At 56.2% G+C, this 10,000-nt stretch overlaps 1 pseudogene; it reads left to right on the top strand.

The window, feature by feature from the left end:
• The window catches only part of LOC147708901 (28S ribosomal RNA), a 4,979-nt pseudogene extending 559 nt beyond the window's left edge, over nt 1-4,420 (top strand).
• Nucleotides 4,421-10,000: the final 5,580 nt, after the last annotated feature.

Raw genomic sequence — 10,000 nt, 5'->3', positions numbered from 1 at the left:
AGGCTAAACAAGGTACTATCATGGCCGGGCGCGTGATAGAGAGAAATGGTGCGGGGATAGCTGCAACTCTCTTACCCTATTCTCAGTTGCAGTGGCCTTTACCCATGTGGTCCCGCTAGCCATAGGCTCTTTAGTACTGACTCGGCGGAGGAAGTCTATTGAGTAGGCAAACAAAGTTTTAGAGAAGTGGCGAATCAAACGAACCCAATACCAGATGGGGTAGTTCCTGGTGCAACAAAACCCCGTGAAGATGGCGAAAGGGGGCGCTGTCTTTTCAAAATCCTCCTCCTTACTGACTTACCGGACTTGACAAACTGGCTACGCTCTCCAACTTCCAGTTCCGTTAGGACAGCATGCAATTTAGTGGCTGTACTCCAGAGCGAGTGTTGATGTCGGAAGCGAAATACGCTGATGGGCAGCACAATCAATAACCCAGAATGGGTAACCACAAGGTGGTACAAATTTAGCCAAATGCCTCGTCATCTAATTAGTGACGCCCATGAATGGATGAACGAGATTCCCACTGTCCCTACCTACTATCTAGCAAAACCACAGCCAAGGGAACGGGCTTGGCGGAATTAGCGGGGAAAGAAGCCCCTGTTGTGCTTGACTCTAGTCTGGCACTGTGAAGAGACTTGAGAGGTGTAGGATAAGTGGGAGGCCCTCGGGCCGCTGGTGAAATACCACTACTCTTATCATTTTTTCACTTACCCGTTGAGGCGGGGGGCGCGCCCCGTGGGGCTCTTGCTTCTGACTCCAAGTGCCAGCCGGGCGCGACCCGCTCCGGGGACAGTGGCAGGTGGGGAGTTTGACTGGGGCGGGACACCTGTCAAATGATAACGCAGGTGTCCTAATGTGAGAAGTTGGCCTGATATATAGTGCTCACTATTGTAGTGATCACTGTGTATCATACCAAACGACCCTTATTGATGATTGGTTGTAAGTCAACCTTATAGACCAGCTATCCTAGTAGCCTGGACAAAAGCAGTCTTTAGGCTAAACTCTAGAGGGCATGTTAAGCCAGCTGTTTCACCATCACATATACCCCTTGAACACCAAGTGAAAGGACACCACACAAGTTGTTATGAAAATAAAGGATATTTATTTATAACAAGTCTACCCTGAACTCTTTCTGAGTCAGGGAGCTAAGCACAATACAAAACTCTTAAGAAAATACTTCAAGTTGCACAATTTACACAAATGCTCGAGGGGCACGAAAAACCATATACCCTAAAAGTGGAATGCGAAATACTAGCAGGTAAGTAAAAAGATCCAGAGGCTTCAGGATCGCTAGGACTACACTACTAAACACTGAAGTTAGGAGCTGGAGGCCTAGGGAGATCGGGTGCAGAGTGTGCACTCTCACGCGGGATGCGGGACAAAGTCCATGGAGGCTAGTATTTCTAAAGTTACTGTTATCGGACGAATCCGACTAGGTAGACTAAAAACGACAAAGGATCTGGACACTTGGATAGTGAACCTGCGTTGGAGCACCAAAATTCTCGGGTTACCTAGCCCAGGTGCTGCGGCGGCATAGGGTTCAAAAGACGTCGGGAATCCTCGTAGTCTATGGAGCCTGAAAGAAGAAGTTGCTGGCAGGCGACCAGTGAAGATGTTCGGTGTGATCCAAGCCTGGATTGGTGATGGAGACGACGTGAAAGCAGAGGGGACTCAGTTCTTAACCACTAACCAGTGGTTGTGTGGGCACCAGGATGGCACCGGATGAAGTCACCTCGACCAGGTGAGGTGAGTGGGCGACGCTGGACTCTGCAGTCACACGGACCAGGAGGCGTTGTCGGCGACCAGGCTGGAGGTGCAAGCTGTCCCACGAAGGTGTGTGCTGTCGGCGATGCTGGTCCCAGGATTGGGGCAACAAACCTTGGCAAAGGCAAGCCCACCCGGTGGAGTCAAGATGGCGTCTGGAGTGGACCAGGAGGGTCCGGGGTGCTCCTCTCTTGGAAGGGAGCAAGGGCCAGTCTGGAGCAACCAGACCAGCGTTGGAATCGTTGTGGTACGTCGTCAGCAAGGCCACTAGCCAGCAGGCAAGTGACCGGACAACTCGGTGAGCAGCAAAGAGCAGAAGGGCCCAACGCAGATCTCGCGGATGCTGGGGGGCTGGACTTCGGTGCTGGAGCTGCTCAGGGTTGGGGCTTCTCAAACCGCAGAGCACTCACTCAAGGATCCCTCGGCGGTCGTGCTGGTTAAGCGTTGTGCAGTTTCTGAAGATAGCCGGTACCTCAGGTCTCGTCACACCCACGAATCTCAGCTGGGCTGATGATGCAGGTAGAGGTCAGAGATGCCAGGGAATCCGGGTCTCGTCGAGCTGGGCAGTCTTGATCCGGAGGATGGACTTACAGCAAACCGCGAGGCTTAGATGGTGCCAGCTGGTGCAGGGTGGCTACTCCTTAGCCACAAGGGAGAGTCCTCAAAGAAAGTCAAGAGTTCCTTTCGTAGAATGTCGTTCAAGATTCAGGATGATCTAATTTGGGAAGGGGGCCCGCTCCTTCCTTTATTCTAAGAAAAGGGGCTGGCACGCGACTAGGTCCTGCCCATGGGTGGGACCAGGAGGGGGGTGGTTACACCCCTCTCCCTTGTCCGCACTTCCCCCAGCTCAGGGGCTGGTGTGCCCCTGGAACTGGTTTGAGCCGGCAGATGCATAGTGAGCACCGGGGTGCCACTTGCAGTCACCTTCCTCTCAGCCCTGCCTACCTGGGATACACAAAACCCTGTCTGGGATGCTGCTAGCACCGCCCCTGACAGGAAACCCTTTGTCCGAGCTCTCCTCGCTGGAAGGACTCCCAGCAGCAGGAGGTCAGACTTGTGTCTGTGGTGGCAGCATCCATTTTGTGATGCTGAGGCTCGAGTTAACTTTAACCGGGGTTCACAGTTACATACATGTCGTGTCCCTCTAGAAGGGTGGAATGCTAACCCCGTCGCCAGAATTGGCGAGGGGTTAGTATTCCAATTCGTATGACACCTTACTTGACATGTTTTGATAAAGCGATGCCAAAGTTGGCAAATAACCGCGAGGATTATAATACACTTAAGAGTATATGGTACGTGTTATCATGGAACAGCTATTAGGACTTGGTTCCGCAAGCTGCAGACGGGCTCAGCTCATGCCAGAGCACCATCTCACATAATTCCAAGCACTCTGCCTTCAGGATTGTTAAGGCCTGCCATAGGAGTGACTGATAGGAATACATGTGTCCATTTTAGGGTTAGATATAGGGATACTATATCTAAAGCAGAGGGTGTTTACACCACCTTGCCCCAGCTGTCGTGCAGCCAGTTGTGTCAGATTTGGATGTCCAGCCAGGGGTGGCATAATACATGCTGCAGCCCCTGGTAGGCCCTGGGTACACCTATGCCCTGGATACCTAAGGTATGCTGTACAGGGACTGATAAGGGGGCCCAGTACCAATTGGTAAATGCACCTAAGGTATATATGCGACAATTTAGAGAGAGAACAGCTAGGCTGTGGGTCTGATTAGCAGGCCCACAGCCAGGGAAAGTCGTAAACCAGTGAAGCAAAAAGCAAAAATCGGGGGTGACCATAGGATTGCAGACCCCACTCTCCTACACCTGAGGCGAGCTCCGGGGACAGTGGCAGGTGGGGAGTTTGACTGGGGCGGTACACCAGTCAAACGATAACGCAGGTGTCCTAAGGCGAGCTCTGGGAGGACAGAAACCTCCCGCAGAGCAGAAGGGCAAAAGCTCGCTTGATCTCGATTTTCAGTATGAATACAGACCGTGAAAGCGGGGCATCATGATCCTTCTGACTTTTTGGGTTTCAAGCAGGAGGTGTCAGAAAAGTTACCACAGGGATAACTGGCTTGTGGCAGCCAAGCGTTCATAGCGACGTCGCTTTTTGATCCTTCGATGTCAGCTCTTCCTATCATTGTGAAGCAGAATTCACCAAGCATTGGATTGTTCACCCACTAATAGGGAACGTGAGCTGGGTTTAGACCGTCGTGAGACAGGTTAGTTTTACCCTACTAATGATGTGTTGTTGCAATAGTAATCCTGCTCAGTACGAGAGGAACCGCAGGTTCAGACATTTGGTGTATGTGCTTGGCTGAGGAGCCAATGGGGTGACGCTACCATCTGTGGGATTATGACTGAAAGCCTCTAAGTCAGAATCCCCCCCTAAACCGTAACGATACTGCAGTGCCGTGGAGCCTCGTTTGGCCTGGGATAGCCGGCCCCTCTCGGGGGGGCCGGTGCGTAGAGCCGATCGCTTGGGGACCGGAGCTTGGACGGAAGGGGGCCGCCTCCATCGCCCTTAGTGCACCGCATGTTCATGGGGCACCCGGTGCTAAATCATTCGTAGACGACCTGATTCTGGGTCAGGGTTTCGAAAGTAGCAGAGCAGCTACCTCGCTGCGATCTATTGATATATCCTCTGAGCCAAGCTTTTGTCTCTCTCCGTGCGTGGGTGCACGCGGACGCCCCCCTCCACCACACCCAGGGGTGGGTCCCTATGCCACGGGCTGGCGGTAGGGACGCAGAGGGGGTAAGGCAGGCCCACGGGAGGCTGCCTCCACCACATGCCCTCTGGCACGGGGGCCTCCCCCTCCCGTCCCTGCCCCACCGGGGTACGGGGATGGGGGCCACCATCCCTTGCAGGTCGGCAGGGTGACCAGATGGCCTGGGCCGCCACCGGCCGGGCCTCCCCTTCCCACTGCTGCAGGGCAAGTCGAGCAGGGAGGCGAGCAGCAGCACCCATGGGGAAGGAGCATCCAGAACTGGTGCCTCGGCGCGCCTGTCCAACCTCGCTGGACTGTAAGGACGACTGGGTACGGCACCCTCCTAGGCCATCCGGGCGCTGGGTCGTCCCGGGTCATCTGGTCGCCTGGCTGCGCGACCAGATGGGCCTGCGGACAGGGCGACCAGATGGCCCTGTGGTTCGGGGCGACCAGATGGCCCTGCGGGCTGGCGGCCGGGCTAACTCCAACTTTTGTCCTTCCCCAAAGTTCTGTAAGCCCCCACTACGTGGGGGCTTAATAGTCAAGGAAAATGGGCTCCCTGGGCAGGCCGTCGGGGAGTGGACGTGGCCTGGGCTTAACCCTCCTTGGGTAAGGCCTAGGGTCCGTGCGCTGGGGACGGGGCTGCCAGGGAGGCTCTCCCCGGCCTGGCTAGGGTTCGGAAGGTGGGACCGGGCCCGGGGCTTGAGCTCCGTCTGGCCGGACCCGGGGTGCAGGAACCCCCCGTCCTGCAAGCCATCAGAGGGTCAGGGCGCTTGGGACGGGATTCCACCGGGGCCCGGAAAGCTGGAACTGGGGTTGGGACCGGGCCCGGGGCTTGAGCTACGTCTGGCAGGGCCCGGTGGTGCGGGAATACCCCTCCGTCCTGCAAGCCGGCCAGGGGACCGTGGTGCCCGGGACGGAGGGTCCACTGGGGGCCCGGGGAGGCTCTCCCCGGCCTGGCCTAGGGATCGGAAAGCCGGGACTGGGGCCGGGACCGGGCCTGGGGCTTGAGCCTCATCCGGCAGGGCCCGGTAGTGCGGGAATACCCCTCCGTCCCACAAGCCGGCCGGGGTGTCCGGGGCGCCCGGGACTGAGGGTCAACGGGGGGCCCAGGGGAGGCTCTCCTCGGCCTGGCCTAGGGTTCGGAAAGCCGGGACTGGGGCTGGGGCTGGGACTGGGCCCAGGCCCGGGACTTGAGCCCCGTCCGGCAGGGCCCGGTGATGCGGGAATACCCCTCCGTCCTGCGAGCCGGCCGGGGAGGGGGGTCCGGGGCGCCAGGGACAGTGGGTTCATTAGGGCCTGGGGAGGCCTGAAGCCTGGAGCCCTGCAGCCCCGGAGCCCTGTAGCTCTGCAGCCCCAGAGCCCTGCAGGCCCGGGGCAGGCAGATTGGCGTCATTTTGGTCCCGGCCATCTAGTCGCCCCTCTCGCCTCGGCCATCTGGTCGCCCACAATGCTTTCCTATGGGGCGACTAGATGACCAGACTTCCCTGGAAGTCCCGATGAGGTGCCATTCGCCTCCAAGTTCCCAGCCAGGGCTCCAGGAGGTCGGGCACGTTTGCACCCTGGGTCCCCTCTGTCACCTCGAGTGCATGGATTACAAGAAAGGGGGGTCATTTTCCTCCGGATTAGTAGGTGCAAGGGTATGCCCAAACATCCCCCCGGGACTGGTGGTTCCCTGTTGGGGACCAGATGGGCGATGCCCGGGCAACACCTCCCAGGCATCCGGGGATCCCCCCTCCAGCCCGCAGAGTGGCAAAGTACCCGGGACAGGCTCCATGGGTCCCGGGCCCTGCAACCCCGGAGCCCCGGAGCCCTGCTGCCCTGCTGCCCTGGAGCCCTGCAGCCCCCGAGCCCTGGAGCCCAGCAGCCCTGGAGCCATGCAACCCTGCAGCCCCGGAGCCCTGCAGCCCTGCAGCCCTGGAGCACTGGAGCCCCGGAGCCCTGGATCCCCGGAGCCCTGGATCCCCGGAGCCCTGCAGCCCCGGAGCCCTGCAGCCCTCCGAGCCGTAGACCCCTGCAGTCCCCAAGCCCTGTAGCCCTGCAGCCCTGCAGCCCCGGAGGCCCGGAGCCCCGGAGCCCCGCCCGGAGCCCTGCAGCTCCTGAGCCCTACAGGCCCGGGCAGGCAGATTGGCGTCATTTCGGTCCCGGCCATCTGGTCACCCCTCTCGCCTCGGCCATCTGGTCGCCCGCAATGCTTTCCTATGGGGCGACTAGATGGCCGGACTTCCCTGGAAGTCCCGATGAGGTGCCATTTGCCTCCCGGATCCCAGCGAGGGCTCCAGGAGGTTGGGCACTTTTGCACCCTGGGTCCCCTCTGTCACCTTGTGTGCACGGATTACAAGAAATGGGGGTAATTTTCCTCCGGATTGCTAGGGACAAGGTACATGCCAGGATGCCGCCCCAGCCCCGGATCCGTCCCTGGGCCTGCCGCGTGGCAGGATGCCCTGGATGGGGTCTGGGAGGGCCTGGGCCTGGGATCCCAGCCCCCCGCGGCCTGCCGCACTGCCCAGGATGGCGGAGGGGGTTCCGTTGTGCCCAGGGTGCCTGACTGGGTTCAGGAGCTCCAGCCAGGGCACCGTCCTGCGTCCTGCCGTGTGGCAGGGTGCCCGGGCTAGGGTTCCGGAGGGCCTGTGGAAGACTATCCCTGCGCCTCTTGGCCTGGGCCCCCCGGCTGGGGTCCAGGGGCCCCGCCGGGCACCTGGTGGGGTGCTCCGGCCCAGGGCCCTTTCCCCCGGCCTGCCGCACTGCCAAAGGCCCAGGACTGGGTTCCGTGGTGCCCGGGGAGCCTCCCCGTGCTTGGCTGGGTTCAGGAGCCTTGTCCTGGGCCCCTCAGTTGCCCCGGGGAGGGTGGCCTCCTTACCCGGGGCTCCATCCTGGGTCCTGTCGCACGACAGGGTACCCGGGATGGGGTCCAGAGGGTCCAGGCGGCTTCCCTTTCGTGCCCGGCCATCTGGTCGCCCATGGTAGGCATCCCCTGCGCCTCTAGGCCTGGGAGCCCAGGCAGGGTCCAGGGGCCCGCCGGGCCCGGGGTCCAGTGCTCGGGCCCAGGGCCCTGTTCCGTGGTGCCCAGGGAGCCTCCCCTTGCTCGGCTGGGTTTCAGGAGCCCCGTCCGGGTCTCCTGAGGGCCCCGGGGAGGGTGGCCTCCCCTCTGGGGGCTCCGTCCTGGGTCCTGCCGGGTCGGGTGCCCCCGTCCCCTGGCCTGCCGCACTGCCAAAGCCCGGGACGGGATTCCGTTGTGCCCGGGGAGCCTCCCTTTGCTTGGCTGGGTCCAGGAGCTCCATCATGAGCACCGCAGCTCCACGCCCAAACCCATTTGAACCCCCGCCACAGCAAAGGGGTTATAAAAAACAACCCTTTACAGCTTTTGATTTACAGTTTTAATTATTTACATTGTTTCTCTCAATCTAGACTCAATATACCTGTTAATTCTCTTGAGAATATTTTAAAACATTAGTTTTTTCTCTTCTAGATGTTTCTTCACTAGAATTAAAGCAGTCTCTAGATTTGGCACATGCTGTGTGCTTTCCTCAAGGATCACTGACATAATATCGAGGACCAAAAAATTGTCTGGACAGAATATCATCACCAAAATATCGATGGACAAAATATCATTTCCCTATCTACAAACAGGTAAGTACAAAAATATCAAAGACAAAATATTGTTGTTTTAAATATAGTTTGTATAAATATCAAATTTTTAAAATATGTTAAAAGTAATATTACCTTAATTAAATAATCAGTATAATTAATTAAAACATACTTAAATCAAATCAAAAATAATAAAATTAATATAAAACATATATAATCTGTTAACATTTTTTTACATCAGTGTTGGATAGTGGGACAGTAAAATTTACTATTCTCACCCCAGCGAGTGGAACAGTAGGGAAAGCGTTGGATAGTGGGATGGTCAAATTTACTATTCCCACTCCAGCGGGTGGAACAGTAGTGTAAATGTTGGATAGCGGGAGGGTAAAATTTACTATTCCCACTGCAGCAAGTGGAACAGGAGGGAAAGCGCTGGATAGCGGGAGAGTAAAATTGACTATTTCCACTCCAGCGAGTGGAACAGTAGGGAAAGTGTTGGATAGCGGGAGGGTAACATTTACTATTTTCACTCCACCGAGTGGAACAGTAGGGAAAGTGATGGATAGCAGGAGGGCAAAATTTATTATTCCCACTCCAGCGAGTGGAACAGTAGGGAAAGTGTTGGATTGCAGGAGGGTAACATTTACTACTCCCACTCAAGCGAGTGGAACAGTCGGGAAAGTGTTGGATTGCGGGAGGGTAACATATACTACTCGCACTCCAGCGAGTGAAACAGTAGGGAAAGCGTTGTAAAGCGGGAAGGTAACATTTACTATTCCCACTCCAGCGAGTAGAACAGTAGTGAAAGCGTTGGATAGCGGAAGGGTAAAATTTACTATTCCCACTCTAGCGAGTGGAACAGTAGGGAAAGCGTTGGATAGCGGGAGGGTAAAATGTACTATTCCCACACCAGCAAGTGGAAAAGTAAGGAAAGTGTTGGATAGCGGGAGGGTAAAATTTACTATTCGCCCTCCAGCGAGTGCAACAGTAAGGAAAGCATTGGATAGCGGATAGGAATAAATTAATATTCACATTCCTGCAATTTAATCAACATTAATTAACAATTAATTGATTTTTGTAAATTAATTTACCTCCCACCATTTTCCCCTATAAATGTCACCTCCAATTTACTAAATTATTAATTATTTAACATAATTAATTTACAATGAATTAATTAGCTAATAGCAATTAACAATCAAATAATAATTACACATTCAAATTAATTATACATGCTCGCTTATACCACCATTGAAATAGTGATACGAGCTGCACACTAGCCATGAATGTTGGAGTACAGTGCGTTTCACGCGCTCGCGTATACCATCATTGCAATAGTGATACAAGCCACACACACCGGGAATGTTGGGGTACAGTGCATCGCACATGCTGGTGTACGGCACCAGCACAATAGTGATATGAGCCACACACACGCCATGAATGTTGCGGTACGACAAGAGGGGCGGGTGGGTATGACTCCCAGCAGTGCCCAGACATATGAGGGGTGGGTGGAAATGACTCCCAGCAATGCCCAGACATAGGAGGGGTGGGTGGATATGACCCCAGCAGTGCCCAACAGTATGGAGTATGTGTACAGGACTCCCAGCAGTGTCCAACAGTATGGGGGTGGGTGAACAGGACTCCCAGCAGTGCCCAACAGTATGGGGGTGGGTGCACAGGACTCCCAGCAGTGCCCAGACATATGAGGGGTGGGTGGATATAACTCCCAGCAGTGCCCAGACATATGAGGGGTCGGTGGATATGACTCCCAGCAGTCCCCAGACATAAGAGGGGTGAGTGGCTATGACTCACAGCAGTGCCCAGACATAAGAGGGGTGGGTGAACAGGACTCCCAGAAGTGCCCAACAGTATGGGGGTGGGGGCACTGGACTCCCAGCAGTGCCCAACAGTATGGGGGTGGGTACACAGGACTTCCAGCAGCGCCC

This window comes from Lissotriton vulgaris, chromosome 6 (assembly GCF_964263255.1).
Source record: "Lissotriton vulgaris chromosome 6, aLisVul1.2, whole genome shotgun sequence".
Classification (NCBI taxonomy): Eukaryota; Metazoa; Chordata; class Amphibia; order Caudata; family Salamandridae; genus Lissotriton; species Lissotriton vulgaris.
The sequence above is the reverse complement of the archived record's forward strand: the minus strand, read 5'-3'. Positions and strand labels throughout refer to the sequence as shown.